We start from the raw sequence: 24,875 nt of genomic DNA on the forward strand, positions 1-24,875 counted from the left end.
TGTGCACATCTTGATCATTGTTCTTTATGTTGAGGAGTTAAACTAAGAGGCAATGGTGTTTCTCTCATCCAAGATACGGGTTGGGAGATTAAGATAGTGTTTGAGATGACAAATGTTGGACTTCTTCATTTCAAATGTTGGACTTCTCCATTTCAAATGTTTTTTTTCTTTTGAATTACATGTTATGCAGATATAGGATGGATGCTCCTTTGTATTGGAAGCTCATAGGAAAACTGATTTACTTGATTCACACTCATCTAAACATAACATATTTGTTGCTATATCTGATGAAGTAATAATAAAGATGACAATGTGTATTAGATACATGAGAAAAAACTTAAATATTTTTATTCGCTTGTGAAATTATTGCAGAGAAGATCATAGATGGTTGGCCAAGGATTATAGTTCATCTGACTACACCATACTACCATCCTTGACAATGCACAACATTTTTAAAGGACTTGATAGTTGCCAAGAGGAACGTAACCGTAAACTTATAACTGCTCGATATTGACAATCAACTTAACACATAATTAACACATTTTCATTTAACCAATATTATTGTACGTAACAATAAAAATTGTATATTGATAACATAATCCCCTGAAAAGAAATAGTCTTCTTCTAGATGACAAGTAAACATCACGTAATATTCTAGAATACTAATGGCAAGAGTTGAGCAATGACTTGTATGGTCAAAACTTAAAGTTGTAGTGTACTTCAAAACTCAAATGGGAGTTTGGGGGCAACACCCCAAGCAGGGTCAAGGTGTAGCACCCCTAATAGAGATTTGGAGCATAGTGCCTAACAAACTTTTTAAGATACCAAGACCGATGTTGATGAAGCTATTAAATATAATTTTCATTTGAAAATTATGACTAGGTTGTTCTCTCTACTTCAAAATTGATGGTTGTACTTTGTTATCGATTTTTTTGCTTGCCCAAGAAGTCAAGATTGATTGTCATACAAGATGTATGATATGACAGTTAGGAGGTAGTATGGTGCAATGTGTAATATGTCGAGTAAGAAAATTATGGCTACAAGGAGACATGGCAGTTGTTGTACAACGTTAGTACGGGGTCGTACAATGAGAAAAGGATGTCACACAATGCTACTATAAGCTTGTACTTGGAGGTGGATATAGGGCCACATGATGTAGCCTGGTTGGAGTTGTGTGCTAATTTTCTCTGAAGCTTGTACAACAAATATAGAATGCTAGGCCATACAACTAGTCTCGAACTTGCCTACATGATGAGCATAGAAGTGCCAGGCCATACGATGGGCCTTGAATTAAATCGTATGGTATGAATTAAGTAATGTTGTATGGTGACTATTGAACTTATCCACACCTTCAATTGTGGTGGCCAGATGTCAAAGTCCACAAGCTACTGTACTATGAATATGGTATGTCGTAGCGGATAAGTGGATGTTGTATAGTACCAAGGAGCCAAAGTTCGTATCAAAGTTGTCATAGCAAGGGTTCTTCTGCTGAGAAAGAAGCTTTTCAAATACAATTAATATAATGTTGAATTGGTAAAATGGATAGTTGAGAGGTCAATGTATGAACTCGCTAGAAGTGGAGAGCTATTTTAAATTTTCTCTTTATTTCTCCCTCGTACTTTATGATATTGTTTAATTTGGTCCCTTTAATGCTTTCTTTTCTTTGCACTTTGATACTTCATCCTTTGTGCTCTTTGATATTTCCCCTTTCTACTTCCCATTTTTTTCCTTTAAATTGAATTTTTGTCAACCCTAATATTTTAATAACTTCTTGTTGATAATTTTTCACTTGTCAATTTATTTTTGAATATATATATTTTTTGCAACTCCATCATTTTTTGCTTTTTATTTTTCATCCTTCTCAATTCCCTCTTTCTTTTCCTATGAATTTCAATGAAGCTGCCCTTGCCAATTATATATATGCTCCATTTTGCTTTTTATATTATTCGTCATTTGATGTATCGTCCATAATATTGCACGCTTTCATTGCTCACTCTTTACGAAGGGTTGTCGCTTCAAAAAATTACATTTTGATGAAAAATACCTCACGACTGTAATGACCCTTACTCAAAGGTCACTAAAAACTACTAACACTGAACTATGCACTTACGTCAAACACTTGGCATGTAGTCTGAACTGTGCAATGTAACATACTGAATATGTGCTAAGCAATTTCATCAAACACTTGGCATGCAATCAACAACACTGCTGAGATATAAAATGCTGAAAGAAATATTTGTATGTTCTACTTGTGTTTACTTCCCTTTTGATTTTTTTGGAGAAGAGCAATAATAGAGGATATAAAGCAATGCCAATGGATAACAAACAATTCTTAATTCTACCAATTTATTCGGTGTAAAGTAAATACTGTGCTGAAATGGACTTACTCCAAATTCAGATTGCATTCAAAGAATCTGTTCATAGTGGATGCTGTATTCAATAGCTTAATCAGATCAGTGTACAGCTCAGAACTGAACAAGCTGACCATAGTCTCCTTCCAAATGCTACGGAAGGCTCCCAGCTATGTCCCCTGCCTTCATACAGAATTCCAAAACAATTTGCAGGTCACTTTGCTGCTAACAACAGTCTCTGTAAATGAATTACAGGCCCTCAATAAAGCTTCAGCAGACCCAACAGCAAATCACAGGGCTGATTATATGTATGTAAGCCTAGAAATGGTGATGCAGGATCCTGTTAAACAATCGCAGACCAACATAGAGTGGGTGCAGGCCGCTCAGGTTGTAACACTGCTCAAGAAACTATCGATTTGCTGGGAATGATGCAACAATGTTTCTATATGCTGAAGATACAGTGATCAGGCTGCAACCTTAATCTGTCCCAAATCCAGCAACTGTACAGTCTGCAAGTACAGCCGTACCTGTATGGCCCTGTTTGATTTTAGTATAAATTGTTTCCTTCTCCAAATGGTGCTAAATCAAGCATAGTCTGAATCGCCCAGGTCTTAGGAATGCAAAGAAATTGGCAACTTGAATTTCAAACCAGGTATGATGAATTTATGACTCCAAATATGCTCCCAATCTGATCTTTGAAAATGATCAGTTCTGCATCAGATTTGTGCATAAATATTGTTCCAGACTTTACAAAACCCTTCTAACAAATATGATGCAATCTTTTCACCAAAATGACTCTAGAGATGTTCACTTTCAACCCTAGTCTGAAAATTCAATGAAACTCAACTTGAAATGCTTTATCGAATTGCTTTTTCGGATCTGCTTTTTCGCATCTACTTTTTCGAGCTGCTTTTTCGGACTGCTTTTTCGATTCTGTGCTTTTCTACTTACTTTTTTTTTGGATTTGCTTTTTCGCTTTGCTTTTTCGGTTATGCTTTTTTCGAAGAAATCAAACCCTCAGGTAGTTTGAGTATACAAATTAAGCTCAACTTAAAATGGCTGAATACCACTTCCAAAGTGCAACCCTTCAGAAGGTCTTTCACTTCCTCAATTATGCAATCTCTTGAGGGGTATCGTTCTCAAGGATTATGTTGAATATTTGCAGACCTGGATGGTGCCACAAATGCTCAAAGAGAATGTAGTTGAATTATCAAATCCCGTCCATGCAAATGGGAGGCTATGCCCTCTATTTATTCACTTTTCTAAGAAGTTATTAAGAACTTCTAGAAGCATCCATTATAAAAACTCATTATAATGCACTTTTATAATTAAATAACTTTATAAAATAAAAAGTGCAACTCAACTTAAAATTATAACATGTAGGCCGCGTATAAAAAAGTAATGATAAAATAATATCTCCAAGAGCATAATAAGCCATCCAATCCTCAAATAAATGCCAGAATGACCCTCTCATTACAACCACCAGTCTACGAGAGTCCGTGATAGACTGATTTGGCACGCAAAACGATGTCAACCAAAACGGGGACATTACAGTCTGCCCTTCCTAAAATTGCTTGTCCCCAAGCAATGGCTAAACAACAAACTAGTCGCTCCACCTAGATCCCAAATGTAGTCATGAACTGTATTGCTGTCAGTCAACGTAGGCTCTTGCAACAACCTTTGAAATATAACCAAGAGGAATCCATGAATGAATCATGAATCACGGTGCAACTGAACTCCAAATCCACTACTGCCACAGTCAGGAACCAACGAGGCACAAACTCTCAAAATATCAGACCCCAAGTAGAGTAGATCACCCAAACTGTCAACATAATAAACACCATCCACACAACCCACCGTGTTATGCGGAATGCACACTCCAACTCTGCTACAATGGTGACCACTCCCACATGAAACTGCACCAAATACAGAGAATCCACACACTGTACATCTATTGCAATTAACACAACTCTGCAGATTACCGGCCACTGTCTCATAACCATAACACCCATGCACTGCTGATGGTGAATAGTCATTACACGGTAGATAGCAAAAACGAGAGCCCAGTCCAAACCTGTCTGCCATCAACTCCTCAACACTTGGATCAAAAGCAAACCGATGAACATATATTGCAGTATAAGCCGGTAAAAAGAACCAAATCCAGTCAAAGACTCATCCTGCAGATGTGATACGACCAACTGTGATTGATCATCAGTTAAGTCAGATGATGATATAGCCAAGGGCGCAGAATCAACAACATCACTAGTCTCTGTGCCCTTCAAGTCAAACATACTCCAATGCTCAGCTGCAACGCCTAACTCAGCTGAACCTACCTTCAGTGGAAACGAACCAAATATGCCAATACTAGTGTCGTGGACAGATATATCCTCATCTCCACTGCCTCTATCAACCTTGACCATGGACATCCTCGGATCACTAGACACCACGGTCCGTGATTGTATAGAATCTGGTAAAGATTGAAGTCATTCTAACTCCATGGTCACATTAGCTAAATGAAACTGTGACTCCTTGAAAGCCAACTGTGCAATCTCAAGAAACTCAGAAGTCACCTCGAGCTGCTGAGTAAGCTCACTCACCTCATCTTCCTTGACCAATAATGCGTCATATGCTGTACTGCCCCACTCCATAAGATAATCTTTGTCAACTACCAACTGCATATAATCTTATTTCAGAATTCGGATAGCCTCCCATAAAGAGTGGATCTCTGTCAAGGAAAGATAATTGCCTCCCTGCTCATCACTAGTAGGAGAACCCCATCCATAAACTGCTAACAACTAACGAACAACATCGAAATGCTCGCAAGCAATAGAAATGTCTCGCTTGCCAACTCTCAGCTGACTAGACACATGATTGTGCCGACTGGTCGAACTCCTATACTCTATCCCTAGTACACTGTCCAAAGGAGTAACCTCAGAATAGCTATCATTTGTAATACTCAGATCTTGGGACTCCCCTATAAACTCTGTCATCTCTGAGAAATCATCAACATGTGACCTGATTGTAAAAGAAAACTGAGTCCCTGCTATACGCGCTAACTCCCGAATTGAGCTCACCTCAAGACAAAGCTCGTCCACATGTCTCTCAGAATCTTGGAGAGCCAACTGAGTACACACCAAGGAATTTCGAGTATCCTCCAGCTCATGAGAAAGCCGGTCAACCTCCTCCTCCTTCTTCTTCAATGCATCTAAATAGATCCCTGCAAGATTAAGGAGATGATCACGTTTGAAAGTAGGTGTATGTAACTTACCTTCATTGCCTCCATGCCTTCCTTGATCTGTTGTAAGTCGTCACAAGAAGAACCTGTTGTGATTCCTTTCTGTCTCCCCTGTAGTTGAATCATCCAAATGTGATTCTCAATCAATCCATGTATCCTGTCATGATGAGATAAAGCCGTGACAATATTCTTGTCCCTTGTCTTCAGCTGGCTTGCCAAACCAAGTAAAGAGCTACTAGCCTCTATCTCATGTGAAGAAGCATCCAATTGTGCCTGATACTCATTTTCTGCAAAGTCCTGAATGCTCACTTTCTGATCAACTGTACTATCCTCAAACATGACAGTATCCTCAACTGCTATAACTTCATCTAGCCCAACTGTACTGGAATCACTATCTGTGTCAATCACACAATCCAGTGTGCCTGTGATATCACCTTCTGATGCTACTGGCTCAACCTGAACAACATCTGTAACCCCTTTTGCCTATGAAGATGATGCAGATTAACCATTACCTGAAGATGTGCTAAGGTCTCCTTGTATCGAATCTGCATGTCTGTTAAACTCCTCATACAAGTTTCTGCCTGTCATAGGGAAGGTACGATCCTTAGGCCTATCAAAGCGTTAAATCAGTCTCTTCGTAAACTCCACATATGAGGTAATGTGTGCATGACCCATAGTGACCATACCATGATGCCACCACTTGTGTGCTAACCCATCCAAGTGAATTGCTGCATACTTAATAGCTTCTTCCTCAGGCATAAGGTTCGTTTGAAAGTATGTGTCAAGCTTTTGAACCCAAGCTCTTGCTGTAGACTTCTCCGAGCCATCGTAATATGGTAATTGAAGTTTCCCTACTTTCTTCCGTAGCTCATAGCTCTGGTTCCTGTCATGTCCACGTGGCATATGCTTCATCCGCACATCTATATACTCCCTAAAGGTAATTGCAGCAATAAAATTTGGACCTCCAACTTCACAATCTCTCCTCAGTTGGTCCTGTATATCAGTGATCTAGGGCTCTGGTACGGGCTGCTTTGGAGCTCTAGGAGGAAATGTGGGAATAATGGGCCTTGAACTCACTATCCTAGTTTGCTGGGGTGCATGACCGAAATTGTTCCCAACTTGTTCGCCTCCATTATGTGTCCCATCCTGATTATTACCATTCTGATTATTTCCTCCACCCACACTAGCATTCAACCCCATTTAACGAGCCATCATCTGCGTCATAAGCTCCAATCTCTGACTTTGTTCCTGTGCTCTCTGCTCTGCTAATTGCTGTCCTTGTGCTAAGGTGTCTAATAATTGTAAGAATCTTTCCTTTCCCTGATCTGGACCGACATTCCCGCCTCTGCCTAATCTTGTATTCCTGTCATCTCGGTCACCCATATTGCTGTCTTGATCAAAGAATACCTTCTTTGTGTCTGTATGACTGGATGCTATGTCCACTTGCACGGATGAACTAGACTGTTTGCTCTGCAGGTCTGAAATCCTATTTTGCCTTGCTCTGGTATTGTGGAAATTATAAGGCCCCTATCACATGCTCAAACATAAATGCTCTGATTTTAGTGTTTTGACATTTCGTCAAACACTTTCCCCTCTATCCGGCTGTTCCAAATTCCCTATAAGACCTCCACAGGATGGCAGGACTTATAGCTCTGATACCACTGTAATGGACACCCAGGAATGCCCAAAAGTTGAACCAAGGCTGAAATTATATTAATGCTGAGAATGCTGCAATCAATTACAAAGAGATGTATTCCAAAGGTCAAACCCTAAGGGAATGACGTCTAGAATGTTACAACAGAGAATGAACATCCTCTATTGCCAAAAGAAAGGAGTGTGATTCACACATCCAAGCTCTTATCAAATGCAAGTCATAATCATCCGATGATCAACAATGAAACTTTCAGCCCTATTTATCCTTTTCTTCATCCTTCTGGAAGGAACTAAAACATTAATTAATTGCAAGAGCTAGAAGCTTCCTCCCAATAATTAATGCGTTCTGTAGAAATTCCTCCCTGGCAATAATTAATTAAATCACGAGAGGCTTCCGTCCTTCCAATAATTAATTCATACCCTAGAAACTACTCCCTTGTAAATAATTAAATTAAATACAAAGTCACCTTTAATTTTTAATTGAATGACTTTATAAGAAATTAATTTAATTTCTTCTTATCCTCCACTTAGAATTTGGAGAACATGAAGGCCAAAAGATGGGATCATTACAACAACACAGTGAAATGATTCATTAAAAAAAAATCGTCTCATTAATAGAACAATCTTGTAGCTCAAGCACCCTTCCATTGTTTGGTTATATGCCTTTCCTTCCTTTATCCATTCTTGACTCTCCATCTTTGAACTTTGATTCAAAGGATACTGACTCACTCACCCTCCAGTTTCTCAGGTCAATGACATACTTCCTTTACTCTTGACCAAGAGTGTGTTCTACTTCCAATTGTGATATGCCTCTGTAGCAATTAACTATTGCCTCTTGAGGAGTGTGTCGTATGCCTTCTTTTGCAATGGAATGAATACAAAGTCCAAGAGAAATGTTGCCTCCTAATTGCTACTTTTTTTGTCGTTAGTCAATTTGATGCTATGTTGTTTGATCCTACCATGTAGAAGGTTGGTGGTTGGAGCATTGATTTGATAAGGCATTTACAAATATCTTCTAGTAGCACATTGACTCCCAAGCCTCTATATATGATGGTGTTTTTTTAGTTTCTTCCCCATTATTTCCATCTCAATGATAACCAACTTCCTTCCAAAGCTAATCATTAATACATGGGATTGTGGGGTCCTCTTGCGGCTTACATTAGTTTTAGATGACAGTGTTGTCACTTATCGTGTTGGTAATTGCTACTGTTAGCTCAACATGGTTTGAAGAAGGTTTGTCAGCTTGATGGATATGTTTGTTTGTAGCACTTATCGAACTATGCTCTTCTCTAATTTGATCACAATGACGTGCTTGATATTCTGATGGAGTTTCTTCGTTCCTTTGCTATTATGTGTTTTGCTTTTGCTTTGGCTTCTTAATGTTCCATCTCTGTACAAGGGTTTGTGACGCAGGGAGGGATGAGATAACCATGGCCAAAGGCACACTCAACTATTCAAACCACTTGCGAGAGTAAACACAGCAGAAACAAACACCAAAATACAACAAACTCGGGAGATAGAGGAACTAATGCCTTCATATAATCATCAGAATTATCAATTACATGCCCAACTGTAAGGTCTTCTGGGATACGGCCACATTACAATCAAATTCGAACTTGAAAGATCATACTTCGCATCTTAGCTTGCTTCTGTTCCTCCTACACTTCTACCTTCTTAAAATTTCTCCCTAAGGCTCTACCAAAGACCTCTTCAAATACATGCATGGCCACAAGTCGGCTTGTTGCAATACAACCAAAATAACTCTCATATTAAATGCTAGAACAAGCCACAAGTCAGCTCTCAACAAATACCTATCACAAAATTAAATGGAAAGGTCAGCTCCAACAAGAAACCGCACATAGACAACTCGACAAACGAAGACCAAGCAAAATGCTGCAACACGACAAACTCAGCAAACTCGGCAACCAAAGAAACTCGGCATCCAGACAAGCTCAACAGCCAAAGGAACTCGACACCCAAATGAACTCGGCGACCAAAAGCTAACTCGGCAACCAAGGAGAGCTCGGCATCCAAAGAATAACTTGGCAACAACTGTGAACTTGGCAACCACAACGAACTCGACACCAACTAAGAAACTCGGCAATGCAAGACATTGCAACTCGACAACAAGAAGAAAGAAGGGAAATATGCGGGATAACAATGCAACCCAGTATGCTTCCGCATTAGACAATCGAGGATGAAAGAAATGATTCTTTTGAATCATTGAGATGTTACAACCTAAGCTGAAACCAACTCAAATTGGGAAATCGATGTAGCATCTTCCATTGGTTTGTTCTTCCACTTTACCAAATACTCATAGTAATCTTTTTCTCTTGTGTTTCTACCAACTTTTTGATCCAATATCTGTTCAATCTCTTCAATCTGCATCTTAGGATAATCATCTGATATAGTAACTTAATCATCTAACTCATGATACTTGTATAAATCAGCAACATTGAATATAAGAGATATATCCATGTCATCAGGTAACTCAACTTCATAAGCATTACCATTGTCAAACTTGTTCAAGATTTTACACAGTCCGAACTTCTTCATCTTCAACTTACTGTATGTTTCAATAGGAAATTTTCCTTTCTTCAAATGCACCATCACCTCATCACCAACTTCAAAAATATGATGTCTTCTAGACTTATCAACATTCTCTTTATACTTCTGATTACTTTGATCCAACTTCAGCTTCACTTCCTTATGCAAAGACTCCATAAAATCAGCAAACTCTTATCCTGCATCACTTCTCTTTTCTTCACTAGCAATATTCTTTAAATCTAATACTCCTCTATGTTGCATTCCAATAACAATCTCAAAAGATTTCTTCCCTATACTCCTATTCATAGAATTATTATATGCAAACTTAGCTTGTGCTAATACCATTTTCCAATTATGTGATTCATTTCCAATTAAACATCTCAACAAATTACCCAAGCTTCTATTCACAACCTCTGTCGGTCCACCTGTTTGTGGATGGAAAGTAAAACTATACTTCAACTCAGTACCCACCTTCTTCTACAAGGTCTTCCAGAAATAACCAACAAACTTATTGTTTCTGTCAGAAATAATACTTTTTGGTAATCCATGCAATCTCACAATCTCTCTAAAGGAAATCTCAACAACATGCTCAGCATCTGATGTCTTCTGACAAGGTATGAAATGAACCATCTTAGAAAATCTATCCACAACAACAAATATAGAATCATATCCTTTCATTGTTTTAGGTAATCCAAGAACAAAATCCATACTGATGTTTCTTGGGAACAAAAAAAGGTGTATACAAACCAATATTTTGACTTACTCCCTTTGCAACTTGACAAACTCCACAACTCTTTACGAACTTCTGAACATCTTTATACATTTGAGGCCAATAATACTTTTCCTTGAACAAACTCAATGTCTTATCAATTCCAAAATGGCTAGCCAAACCACCACTATGCTTTTTCTTAATCAAATCCAGTCTCATAGAACTCCTAGGAATACACAATTGAATACCCTTAGACAACATACCTTCTTGAATAAAATACTCATCAAAATTACTTGGTTGTTCTGTCAAACTAGGTGCTCTGCACTCTCTCCACATTTCGGAAAAATCAAGATCAATGTCATACAACTCCATCTCATCAAAACCAAGAATTTCAACCTTCATCTCGGTCAATAAAGAACGTCTTCTACTCAATGCATCAGCAACTCGGTTAGTGACTCCACTCTTATGTTTAATCACAAATGTAAAACCCTGCAAATACTCAACCCACTTCATATGTCTCTAATTCAACTTATGTTGACTTCCCAAGTACTATAAAGCTTTATGATTAGTATACAATACAAACTCCTTAGGAATCAAATAATGTCTTCACTTCTTCAATGCTTGAACAATAGCATAAACTCTTGATCATACACATAATACTTCCTTTTAGCATCATTCAACTTCTCACTAAAGAGAGGTTTTAACAGGTTTACCTTTTTGACTTAATACAATTACTATGGCACTACCACTTGCATCATATTCAACTTGAAATACCTTATTGAAATCAGGCAATGCTAATACAAGCAACTCAACAACTTTTTGTTTCAAAGTCTCAAAAATGTTATCAACTCCATGTGTCCACTTGAATTCCTTTTTATCTCCTCTCATTGTCTTAGTCATAGCATTACAAACAGAACTAAAATTCCTTATAAACTTTCTGTAAAAACTAGCCAAACCATGAAATTATCTTACCTCACCCACATTCTCAGGTGTAGGCCACTCCAAAATTGCTTTAACCTTCTTAGGATCCATCTTCAAACCATCAGCTGAAATCACAAATCCCAAATACACAATCTCTTCTTGCATAAAAGAACATTTCTTCAGATTAATCATCAACTTTTCCTCTTTCAATCTCTGCAAAACTAGTCTAACATGCTCAAGGTGTTCTTCCTTCGTCTTACTGAATATCAAAATATCATCCAAGTAAACAATCACAAACTTACCTAGGAATCTTTTCAAAACTTCATTCATCAATCTCATGAAAGTACTAGGTGCATTAGTCAAACCAAAAGGCATTACCAACCATTCATACAAACCATCTTTTGTTTTAAAAGCAGTCTTCCATTCATCGCCTTCTCTGATTTTGATGTGATGATAGCCACTCTTAAAATCAATTTTGGTAAAATACTTTGCTCCATTCAAACAATCCATTATGTCATCCATCCTTAGCATAGGAAACCTATATTTCACTATGATCTTGTTAATAACTTCGGAATCGGTACACATTCTTCATTCTCCATTCTTCTTAGGTGCTAATACGGTAGGTACAACACATGGACTCAAACTTTCTCTGATCTTATCTTTCTCCAACAACTCATGCACTTGTCTGTTAAGTTCTTCATTTTTAGTAGGTGTCAATCTATATTGTGCTTTATTAGGCAAACTAGCTCTGGGAATCAAATCCATACAATGACTTATGCTTCTCATTAGAGGTATAAACCATCAGGTATATCTGCAACAATATCTTTATACTCTGTCAACAATTCTGTAATTTCTATTGGCACTCGGTCAATACTACTAGCTTCTGCTGTCACTCAGTCTCCACTGACTGACACTTGGCTAACACTGTTTTCTGATACTCGACTGCTACCGGTACAACTCGGTCTCTTAGGGATTGTAGCAAAACATATTTGATTCTTCTTCATTTTCTTTTCAAATTGCTTTCCATTAACCATGCAAATTTCCATAGTAGTACATTTAACCTCATCTGGACTTTCAATCAAAGACAACAATATTTGCTTCTTCTCATTCACCCAAAGAGTATATTGATTCAATCTTCCATCATGTACAAAATATCTATCATACTGCCAAGGTCTACCCAATGAAATATGACAACAATCTGTAGGCATAATATCACACAACACTTCATCAAAATAATGTCCAATCTTGAACTTCACAATACATTGTTCACTTACCAATATCTTATGCTCATCTTTGATCCATGAAACATAATGGGGTTTAGGATGAAACATAATGGGGTTTAGGATGCTCCAACCTCTGCAACTTCAGCTTTGTAACCAATTCTTCTAATGCCAAATTTGTAGAACTTCCACTATCAATGATCACCTTGCAACATTTTCTATCCATCTTATATCTAGTCTTGAAAAGACCTCTCCTTAGGACAGGTTAATCATCACTTCCCTTATTATGTAAGGTTCTTCTCACCATCAGATTTTCTCCAGCCTCAGGCCCACTAGGTGAACCCTCAATTTATTCTTGAATCACAACATTTCTGTTACCTTGCCCACTTTCAGAAGATCTACACTCAAAGGATCTATGTCCCTCTTTACCACATCTGAAACAATTACCACGAAAACCACCTCTAGAATAAGAATTACCTCTTCCTTGGTAAAAACCAGTATCTCCTCGGTAGGAATCACCACCTTTCCACTCGGTCTTACCTTTATCATCATTCTTCCATTCAAATTTGCCCTTATCTTGCATAGAATTGTTAGATTTGACACCTTCTCCATAAGATCTTCCTCTGATTCTCTAGAATCTACCACCTCTACCTCTTTGTCTTTGTTCATCCTCTTTGTCAAGATCTCCTCAACTTTCAAGGCATACTGATATGCTTCCTCCACACTTTCCAATAAACTTATCTCATCTTGAATTCCAGATTTTAATCCATTTATGTACCTTGCAATTTTCTCAACATCATCACCCACATGTCTAAATCTGATGTCCAATCTGTAGAATTCCTCAGTATACTCCTTCACAGTCATGTCTCTTTGTCTCAAATTTTGCATCTTTCTCAACAAACTAACTTGGTAATCAGCAGGAAGGAACTTGTTTTTTACCTTGTTCACCATCTTTACCCAAGTCCTAATCTTTTTCTTTCCTCTCTTTCATCTATCAGTTTGCAAATGCTCCCACCACAATGAGGCATGTCTTTTCAACCTTGTAACTGCAATCTTCACCATCCTATTATCAGGAGTGTTTTCATACTCAAATAACTTCTCCATTTCAGAGATCCAATCCAACACAACATTGGTATCCAATTTTACATCATAAGGAACAACTTCAACAGTAGGTTTTGAATTTTCCCTAGACGATACTCTCAACAACTTTGCTTGATCTTGATCTTCTACAGGTTCTGGATTAGGGTCTGGTGCTGCTTCATCATCACTCACATCACCAAGATGCGCTCCTCTCCTGTGGGCTATCTCTATAGCATCTAATTTGGCTGCAATCTGTCTCAATGTATCCAACACGACATTATCAACATTTCCTCTACCTTGAACCATCTTTACAATCAGGGTCCTACAAGATTGTAACCCTCTGCAAGTTATAGGTCAAATTCGCAGATTTGCAACCCTACAACCCAAATCAACTTAGGATTAGACATGATCCAATCTCCACAAGGACGAACCTCTGCTCTAATACCACCGGACGCAAGGAGGGATGAGATAACCAGGGCCAAAGGCATGCCCAACTATTCAAACCACTTGCGAGAGTAAACACAGTGTAAAAAAACACCAAACTACAACAAACTTGGGAGATAGAGGAACGAATGCCTTCATACATTCATCAAAATTATCAATTACATGCCCACCTGTAAGGCCTTTTGGGTTACGGCCACATTACAATCAAATTCGAACTTCAAAGATCATACTTCACATCTTAGCTTGCTTCTGTTCCTCCTACACTTCTACCTTCTTAAATTCTCTCCCTAAGACTCTACCAAAGTCCTCCTTAAATATATGTACGGCTACAAGTCGGCCTGTTGCAATACAAACAAAATAATTCTCATATTAAATGTTAGAACAACCCACAAGTCGGTTCTCAACAATTACCTATCACAAAATTAAATGAAAAGGTTGGCTCCAACAAGAATCCGTACACAGACAACTTGGCAAACGAAGACCAAGTAAAATGGTGCAACATGGTGAACTCAGCAAAGCTCAACAACCAAAAAAACTCGGCATCCAAACAAGCTCGACAGCCAAAGGAACTCGGCATCCAAATGAACTCGGTGACCAAAAGATAACTTGGTGACCAAGGAGAGCTTGGCATCCAAAGAATAACTCGGCAGCAACTGTGAACTCGACAACCACAATGAACTCGACACCAACTAAGAAACTTGACAATGCAAGACGTTGCAACTCGGCAACAACAAGAAAGAAGGGAAATATGCAGGATAGCAGTGCAACCCAAGATGCTCTTGCATCAGTTTGGGTATGTTGCCACCTTCATCTATTCTCTTGTGATTGTAAGATCTGCCTTGCCTTTTCATCCACATCTTGCATATTAAAATCCTTTTGTGCTAGGTAATTGGTGTGTCTTCATAGTCACCTTGTTCACACCATTTGAACAATAATAGTATGTTGTCTTTCTTATATTGGCAGTCTCTCATAATGAGTCCCCATTCACTACATTGTCAACATTGTAGGACGTCCTTTTGTACCGTATTTTCCTTTGTGCTCATTGATTTCCATAACCGCCCAATGATTCATTTTGCAACTCCAATAGAGTGAACTCTTCTTGTGTGTACTTGCATACTTCTAGTCATCAAATTGTTTGAGCTCTCCTTTGTTGAATGACCTGTCACCTAGCAAATATCACAAAACATCTTTCTAGGACAATTGCTATTACCTTTCATGTGCTTTTCAATTTGGCACTCAATACACCATAGTTTATTAGTTTTTTTATTGGTTCCTTTCTTTGCCTTTTATTCTTTCATCTTTTCATCATGTCTCCTCATAGGGCCTATATTGTTTTAAATTCTTTGTCACTACTGTTTTGGGGCTCTCATCATTGTTCGTCTTTCTTTTTCCTGGGAAGGATGCTTTATTTTTTACTCTTGATTTCCATCGCTCACTTATATTCTTTGTTTTGACAAGGATGAAGGGATTAATCCCTTGATGAACTACCGCTTCTTTAGTCAGTGGGTTGGTTGGTTCTGCAACTTTACCAACAACTCCCAAAGCCTATGATTGTAAGCTTGTACATTCTCATGTTTCCCTTGTTTGGTTTTGTAATTTTTTTTGACAATCTCATTGTTGCCCCGTGGTAATTTAAAGTCACCTTAAAATGCCTTCTTTAGTGCGTCCCAAGAGATTGTGGATGAAGCATCAAGTTTTGTGAACTAGTTGATGGCTATAACTTGTACTGATGCTAGAAATGCTTCCAACCAATAGTCTTTGTCCTCTTGTTCACTTGTTAGCTAGATGGTTTTTTACATCTTCTAGGTTCCTTTGACCCACTCCCCATGAACTTTGGCAGTTTCTATCAGTTCTCATTCAGACTTGCTAGAGTTACTATCTTTCTCACATGCTTACTCCCTTGTGTGCTAGAACTAGGTGGATTGTTTTGATTGCTATATTTTGGTGCTTCTCTTTCACTCTTGGCCATACACGTGTCTTCTACGCATTAACCTCCAACATCCCCAACACTTTTAGTACTTTCAGGCTTTGACTTGTTCTTATACTCTCTCATTCTAGGGGTTCTTAGTTGGCTTCATCCAATTCTAGGTTCCCTAATATGGATATATCTCAATGTAATGAAATATTTTTCGCCAATTTAGAGTTTTATTCTTTGTACTCCTTGCCCTATGTTGACTATACAGTTCAGTTGCCCGCAAGGTCGTGATATGTTTCATCCAAGAGTGGTAAGTGTCTGGCCATCTCTTGCCACTCATTCCATGTATGATTCTTTCCTTGTTGTATGGTCTCCTTTCCTCCTGACTATTACTTTTGTCGATGTTTTTGCTATTACTTCATTCTCGAGAAGGGTTCCGACTGGGAATTGGTCTTTTGGATTTTCCTCAAATGTTTCTTGTAATATTCTTCATTCTTGTTTTGTTGGATCACTTGATTTGACCACTGTGGCCTCTTCTTGCCTTTAGTGGGGTCTAGGGCATGAATTACTCAAATCTGACCCAATTTATTTAAGGCAACACCACCAAATGCTTATTGCTATGTCTGGTAAATTAAATACATGAAATAATAATAAGGATGATAGTGTGTACCAAATATAGGAGTAAAATATGTTTGTATTGACTCATGAAATTATTATAGAGAAAAAGATCAGAGATGGTCAGTTAAGGATTATAGTTCATTTGACTACATTGTATTGCCTTCCTTGCCAATACAAAACATATTTAAAGGACCCAATGGTTGCCAATAGAAACATGACCTTCAACCAGTCAATGGTTATAACTACCTAAGAGTGACAAACAACTTAACACAAACAATTGATACATTGCTAGATAACCAATATTATTGAACATAACAATAGACGTACATTGACTATACATTGCAAAGCTTTTGTGATGGTAATTCTTTTCTTGCATATTTGTTATTTAATTTTGGTTATATATTATAATGTCCGCAAGAAATGATGTATTATTTGATTGTCATACAAGTGTAATTTGTTTCTATAAATATTTTTCTAGATAGCATTTTCCTCTTTTATGTTCATGACTCAATTGCCCAATGGTGTAGACCCCTGTCCACATTGTTGAGTTACTAAAGAATTATCATTAAAACAGTCTTTTCATCGTTGTTAGTCGTAGAGTAGATTTGGGTTTCATATATGGCTGTTAATGATTTATTACTATATACTATGAATAATGTCAAGAAAATGCAGTTAACTGAATCATTAGAGAATCATGGCATGCATGTCTACACCTTGCCATTGTGTATGAAATAATATAAAATTGTCCAAGGGAATTATAATGTTGTAGTATCTATAGGTGCATGTCCAAGGTGTTTTATGAGCCAAGATGTATTTTAGATAGCTGATTATTTTTTGACCTAGTGACAATTATAGGGTTCAAGCATACATTTGGTGTCATTGCTTCTTTTATAATCATGTTATATTTGAATCGATTTAGAAGACTATTAAAAGCACCTCTCAGAATGCTATCCTGTGTTTAAGTTAAGTGCAGGAGAGACGACCTACTCTCCTCGATTGGCCTTTAACCCTTCTTTGTCTGTTGAATGATCCCTTGTTTTACCATCTAGACGGTAAATCATAAATCCCTGGCCTTGAAGATAAGAAGAGTTCTAGGAGTGTGGAGCAGCAGTTTGAAGCCCCAACACACCCAACAATCTTAAGGTAAGCAAATTATGATCAATCCTGTACTTTTGCATCCCAACAATCAGTTGTTTGTAGGACAAAAACACTATAAAAAACAAATTAAAGTAACACGACCGTAACTGAGTGCTTTTCATTAATTTAACAATTTCCATATGTCTAATCATTTCATACATCCTATGTGTATACCAAGCTTGGACAACAGTTTTTCTCAATAGGCCTTGTTATTACAGTCAACATAATACAGAAGTTTTCAGTAATAAACTATCACAACAGCAAGAGAGGTAGAATCTCACTTCAACCCTGCATAAGTGGTCCAGCTTTTTCACGCTGACCATTCCTTGGATGGTCTTTCATGTGATATGCATCAGTGAAACCACAAGCTGGAAATTGCCTTGTGGCTTCAGTCTCAGCAAAGCACACCATACTGTTGTTAGAAAGTAAAGTCCACCAAGATAACTGGGGGGTGGGGCGGTGAATCAATTATGTAATTAAAACAACTCTCGATATCTTTATTGATTTTGACACATGTAAACAGTAGATGCAACAACCATAAAAAGATAACCATGCAGAATAACACCAGATATGTTAACTAGGGAAACCCTTGATTAGAGGGAAAACCCCAGTGGGGATGGTACCCACAAAATGATGTACTAATATAAAAGTTCATTGTTAGAGGATAGACCCTGTTTGGAGTCAATGAAAGACAATCTGTACATATGAGTCCTTGTTGGGAGACTTTGAATCCGAAGACTTTGAATTGTAAGGAGATTCCAACCCTGTTAGAAGTTGTGCCAACCCTGATAGGAGTTGAAAGGAAGACCACTAAACCCACTGTCCAAATAACTTATGTACTATTCCTTCCAAATAATTAAAACAACTCTCAATAATGGGTTGGGGGGGTGAATCAATTACGTAATTAAAACAACTCTCAATATCTTTATTAGTTCTGACACATGTAAACAGTAGATGCAACAACCATAAAAAGATAACTATGCACAATAACACCAAACATGTTAACTAGGGAAACCCTTGATCAAAGGGAAAACCTCGGTGGAGACACAGAAATGATGTACTAATATAAAAGTTCCTTGTTAGAGGATAGACCCTATTAGGAGTTAATGAAATACAATCAATACATATGAGTCCTTGTTAGGAGACCTTGAATCCTTGTAAGAAGATTCCAACCCTGTTAGGAGTTGAAAGGAAGACCACTGAACCCACTGTCCAAATAGCTTATGTACTATTCCTTCCAAATAATATAGTGTGAAACAACGGTTGTCCAATGAGTAACTTGTGTTACCAAATACAGTTCCTTGTAAACTCACCGTGCCTTAACCGTGCCAAACTCTACTTAGATCTTCACAAATTCGCATATCAAGCTCGCACAATAGATATATTACAAAGATATGACCACATGTCCACACCTTACATCCAAGGAAAACATCTTTCCTTTATACCAAGTCCTAAAACAAGTTATTGAGTTGGCCTTGAGGCTTTTCCAATTTACAATAATAATATAGAGCCATCTTAAGATATTACAATACGCATTACATTACAATTGTACACTTTATACAAAATTACACACAAACTGTCAGCTCACAGTCTTCATAACTTTTCACTCGATGATCTTTAGATTATGCCCTCTGAACCAAGGAATCTCTAACATGTCTTCAATCTCTGTCTTAGTCCGCTCAAGCCAATTCCATCTCTGTGAGAAGATAGAATAAAAACAACAGTACTGCTTTCTAGAAATGCTGTCTGAAAGCTGCCTTCACTAAAATCTTAATAACTCTGTCCAATCTTTATATTTCCATACATACTTTAGAACATAACCTTATGTACGCATAATCTGAACTTCAATCCTCAAACTGCGCCAAACTCTTCTACCTCTGTAACTCTACCAATCTTCACAGAATAATCAGTATGTTGACATCACTGACAAACACTGTCACGAATGCAACACATAAGCTCTGAATCATGTCTATAACGATGCTAATACACTCCCCCATAGGAATATCATCAACATTCATGCCAACAATTGTGTCTGTCTGTCTCTCTATCACAAACACACATTTATATAGATAAATAGGAATGATGATTTATCTCAGATTCTGAAGTGATATTCTATATATAGATGCATGTATAATTTTATGTATACATACATACATACATACATACAAAGATGTAACTAAATATAATACATATATACATCTATTGATCTATATACTACATGTATTGATCTATATAATGCATCTATCTATTATTCTATCTATCTATAGTACATTTATGATATTTTATGATTCATATGCTTACATGTATCTATATGTGAGAGCGAAAATAGCTCGTAAACTAGGAATGCACTAAACTACTATTCCATTCAACAACACTACCCGAACAAACATCTAGATTAGACAATGAAAAGAGAGCAAATCTCACAAAAGGCCAAAGGGTATGCAAACCTCTTAAGCCAATGAAGAACTCCCTTGTTGAGTGGATTTGTCCAATGAGATGGATGTGTGCTCAAAATGTTTCTGCTCAAGCTTCAATGGTGAGTAAGGACTTTGACATTGTAAGGATGCTTTTCTATTACTTTGGATTCAAAATGGTATCATGACATTGCTCTAGATGGTGGATGATTTGTAAAAGGAAGAGGCTTCAAAATATAGGCTTGAGGGGATGGGAATGAATTGTCAAGATTGGAAGTGTAAGAAGAGCTAGGATGCATTTTGAGGGGAGCACATGGATTATGCTTTCATAAGCTTTTGTGACAAGTGTCACAAAGAGAGAGGTTGAGAGGACATAAGGGGTTGGGAAGATATGTTATAGAGGCACATATTGTCTCAAGTCCCAAAGGCGAGGCCTTGAGGATTGTGATCATTTTGGGAAGTGGGAATGGGGGACAAATGCGTAGGAGGATGTAAGGGATGTGTAAGAGCATTTAAGGTTGACTTAAATGCATATGGTTGAAGATTTGAGAGGATGTGATGGGAGATTGACTTAGGCTTGGTTTAGGATATCTTAATCCTTGCATTGGAGTTGTGCAAATGTTTAGGATGGTATTAGGCTTGGGTTAGTGGGCAAGTGGGAGGATTAGGAAAAAGGCATGTGGGAGGAGAGAGAATGAGTGGAGGGTTAATTAGTTAATCAAGGGTAATTAACTAATTAAATGAGTTTAGTATGTGTGAATGGGTTGGGTTGAGTTGTGTTAGAACCATGGGTTGTATGGTATAGGGGTTGGTTCGAGGATTGTTAAAGTTAGGAGCCATGTGCTCAAATTGGATTAAATAGGATTATTCAATTCAAAAATAGAGGAGCGGCTTAAATGAATTAATTAAATCAAGTAGAGGTATTTGTTTCAACTAATAGAAGAAGGGGGATTATTAAATTACCAATGTTGCATATTTAATCAATTGGACTATAATTAATTAATTAGGGGATTGACCTAGTTTAATTAAATAATAATGTTTAGTTAAAATGCCTAAGAGAGGTAAATTTGATTTTTGAAATCATTAATCGGATTTAGGTCTCTACACTATCTATATATGATACCACTTAAGAAAATTATCTGTCAAGATATCCTTCAAACAATTAGTCCTAATCACTGAGTTGCTCACCCATAAGATTAATCACCTAGTTGTTGAAATGCTATGTCATGAAGTAGAAGATGCAATCACCACCTTGTATATATTCAAATATTTTAAAGGGTTATCTAGCAACCCACACAATCCCAATCATCATTCATTTGTAAACCAAAACAGTTTTTTGGCTTTAGTTATTTCTACCTATAACTTTGGTCCAGCTATAGAATTACAAGTTACAAACTTACAACTGGTGCATCAATTAAATTACCTTGTTTTAATGCATGATTGCATTTGATCAATGTACTAATAGATTCAAGTTCATGCAACTTATCCTTTAATGCTGATCGTGGCCTTTTTTGGGCATTTTGACGTTTTTTTGCATATCTTCTGCAAACGGCAGTGTCTATGGTGTTTTAAACCCTCTGTCTTTGATTTTTGTCCAACAGTTTTGTTCCCATCATTTTTTACAGTCAAATCTGCCATTTTTTTGGTTTTTATAATAACCGCTAAGGTTTCTTTTGAAGCTCTTTTTTTTCGTGCCATTAGTAATTCTTTATTGTAGATTCTTGGTGGGTTTTTGTAGATCTCCACTGGGTCATTCTCTCTTTTTTCTGGGTGCATTGTTTTCCATGCTATGTTCAAAAATTTCTTTGCAAGTATATTTTTCTAAAATCCATCTAGGGTTTCCATATATTTTTCCTTTGGGTGGCTTTTCTCCTGCAACTCGTGTGTCATCTACCTTTACCTTGCCAGTGCGACCAACTTACTCTGAAAAACGGTTGGCTTTTTGGCATTTTTAGGCCTGCATTTGACATTTTTTGTGAGCTTGTTTTTGTGCAAAATCGTGGCCTTTTTTGGGCATTTCGACCCTACTTTTTTTGCACATCTTCTGCAAATGACAGTGTCTAGGGTGTTTTGGGCATTTTGATCTTAAGGATTGTCCATATTCCTCAAATTTGGATCAAATGCTTGGCTACTTGATATCTTCCTCCTTGCGTCTTATCTTTACAGCTATGTTAACGGTTCATCAGAAAATTTAAAAAGCTAATAAGTTAAAAAGGAGTATGGCTCAATAGAAGTGTAGCAACGTGGTTATATATCTCAGTATGGAGTTACAAGGAATTTCCTAACCTGCTAAAAGGTTTTTTAGGGAATTTTTCTAGTTGCCCATTTTGGGATTTTGAAGGCATCCTGTGTTAAGCGGATAGGCAAGGGCCCTTTTTTCCCTGAGCTTGATAATGAGGGCAAAACACAAAACTTAAAACTTATGAATTTTGAACAATGTGTAGAGTATGAAGTGAGAAAAGTCCTCTTTTGTACAAAAGGGGGAATATAGATGCCCAGAAACTGTGGCGACTTAGCTGTGACCTAAACAAATGACCTTAATGGTGGTGGTCAATGTGTCTCTTTGGTGCGATTTCTAGTAGAACTGTAGAACAATAATATAACAGGAAATCATCAAAATGCTGAACAAAATCTCAGGTAAACATTCATGAAAATGAAGAAATTAAAATATCGGTTTCAATAATACATTTTGGCATGACCATACTGGGTTTTTCCTTGCTTTGTATGTATTACTAATGGTGGGCTAGACCACTTAAACAATAGAAAATACGCACACACCCCATTAATATGCTTCTGTAGAAGATTCTAAATATTGAAGACATTACCCTTTTGCTTGGGGTTTGGCTAATATTTATATAAGTTGAAATGTACTGACATGGATTATTCTTATGGCATAAAATATACCATTTAGACGAAATACTCTTAAATTTTGTAACAGAGTTATGACTATTCAAACATTATTTGTTTGTTAAATCAATAGAATAGTCAATAAAGCATTACAGTCTTAAGCGTGAGCAATGCCTTTAAGAAATAATTATAGATAGGGAATAGTTGCATAACATATGTCTAGACAATGGGGGAGGCAGCGCCAAAAGAAATGAGCACCAGTGCACAAAATAACAGCCGAAGACATTCTTGCATATCATATTATGGTTTATTGAGGCATCCAAGATTTGCTTGTTTTGAGTTTTTGTTCCATGCATTATTTTTTTCTTGTTCTGATCTAAATCCATTAAAAGGAAAAAACTATTCACATTTTGATGCACATCTCCTGATCTCTGACTATCTAGGCCATCCTTGTATCTTTCTTTAATGAACAAATTCTGCGAGATTGCAACATTTTAAGGTTTCAGAGAGGCAAACTAACAGTTGATTTATGTTTAGATGGATAATACAGGTCTTTCTGTCTTCTGAAGGCAACTGTAGGTGGTGGAGGCCGTGGAATGCGCTTGGCAAATGAACCAGGAGAATTTGTAAAACTGTTGCAGGTACCAACTGCTATTCTTGTTTCTAGTATGACCTTTTATATTTTAAATAATTAAAGAAAAACTATTCTTGATCATATGCTGTTAATTGCTGGAAGTGTCTACACCGTTCCTGCGAATTTCTGAAATACCTAATGGTTGCATTCCTTCTAATGAAATGTTAGATAATCAGAAGTGTATTGAACAACATGAATAAACCAATGCAACTTTGGTTTGTTGTCGAGTAGTCAATTGTGATTAAATACAATGCACATACAGTTAAATATACAGAAAGCATATCTTGGGAAAATATATGCCACCTTAAGACAATATTTTAGCAATAAGAGACGGCATATAGCAATCACTATGGAATTCACTAAAATGATTAATGCTATTATGAAGAAAAATCTTCCTCTGAGTGTATTGATCTACAACATACTAAGTTCATAGTGCATTCATACAGTTAAATAAGAAGTAACAGGAATACCTGCAATTGGTGAATATGCATTGCACAGAGATTTAGTCCCTAAATATTATTTTTCTGCTATAGTTAATCTTATTGCCCATGCTCAGAGTGGGTTGATTCTTACCATCTTGCCAATGGATACTGATCCTTTGCTTGATTAACTATTGATGGACTGTGAACAACCTCTGTCCCAGAAGAAGGACCAAGTTTGATATCTTTGTGAATCCATTTTATTTAGTTAATTTTACACTATTTCACATTTGGCAGTGAAACCTGTCCATGGCATAAGTAGGGTCTGGCGCATTATTTTCTTTTTAGTAAATGACGGATGTGGCCAAAAATTCAAGAATCATTGCATTGGGGATTGCTGTTCTTTAAACAAGATTACACTCACTGATTTTCTTTCCAAATAACATATGGTTAGATATGCCAAAAATGAGAACCTATCTATTTTTTATCAGTTAAAAAGTTTTGTAATGTAATTTTTGTATAAGCCATTTCTTCTATGAACGAGAGCTATTTCAACTGGATAACTGAAGTTTATACACTACCTTTTTAATATTTTCAGCAAGCAAGAAGTGAGGCAGGTGCAGCCTTTGGAAATGATGGTGTCTATTTAGAGAGATACATAAAAAATCCTAGACATATTGAATTCCAGGTAAATATCCTTTCTTAATACTTGCAGTTTTTTGTAAAGAATT

General features: G+C 37.1%; 1 pseudogene across 1 annotated transcript in view; it reads left to right on the forward strand.

Annotated features, from left to right (window-relative positions):
• LOC149566230 (biotin carboxylase 2, chloroplastic-like) overlaps positions 1 to 24,875 on the forward strand; it is a 51,841-nt pseudogene that overhangs the window by 6,857 nt on the left and 20,109 nt on the right. Inside the window, exons 4-5 of the transcript XR_016362147.1 lie at positions 23,642 to 23,732; positions 24,743 to 24,832. The product of XR_016362147.1 is annotated as a biotin carboxylase 2, chloroplastic-like (transcript). The remainder of the gene's footprint in view (positions 1 to 23,641; positions 23,733 to 24,742; positions 24,833 to 24,875) is intronic.

This window comes from Cupressus sempervirens, chromosome 3 (genome assembly GCF_028749045.1).
Source record: "Cupressus sempervirens isolate cs-2001-9-10 chromosome 3, ASM2874904v1, whole genome shotgun sequence".
In the NCBI taxonomy this organism is placed as follows: domain Eukaryota; kingdom Viridiplantae; phylum Streptophyta; class Pinopsida; order Cupressales; family Cupressaceae; genus Cupressus; species Cupressus sempervirens.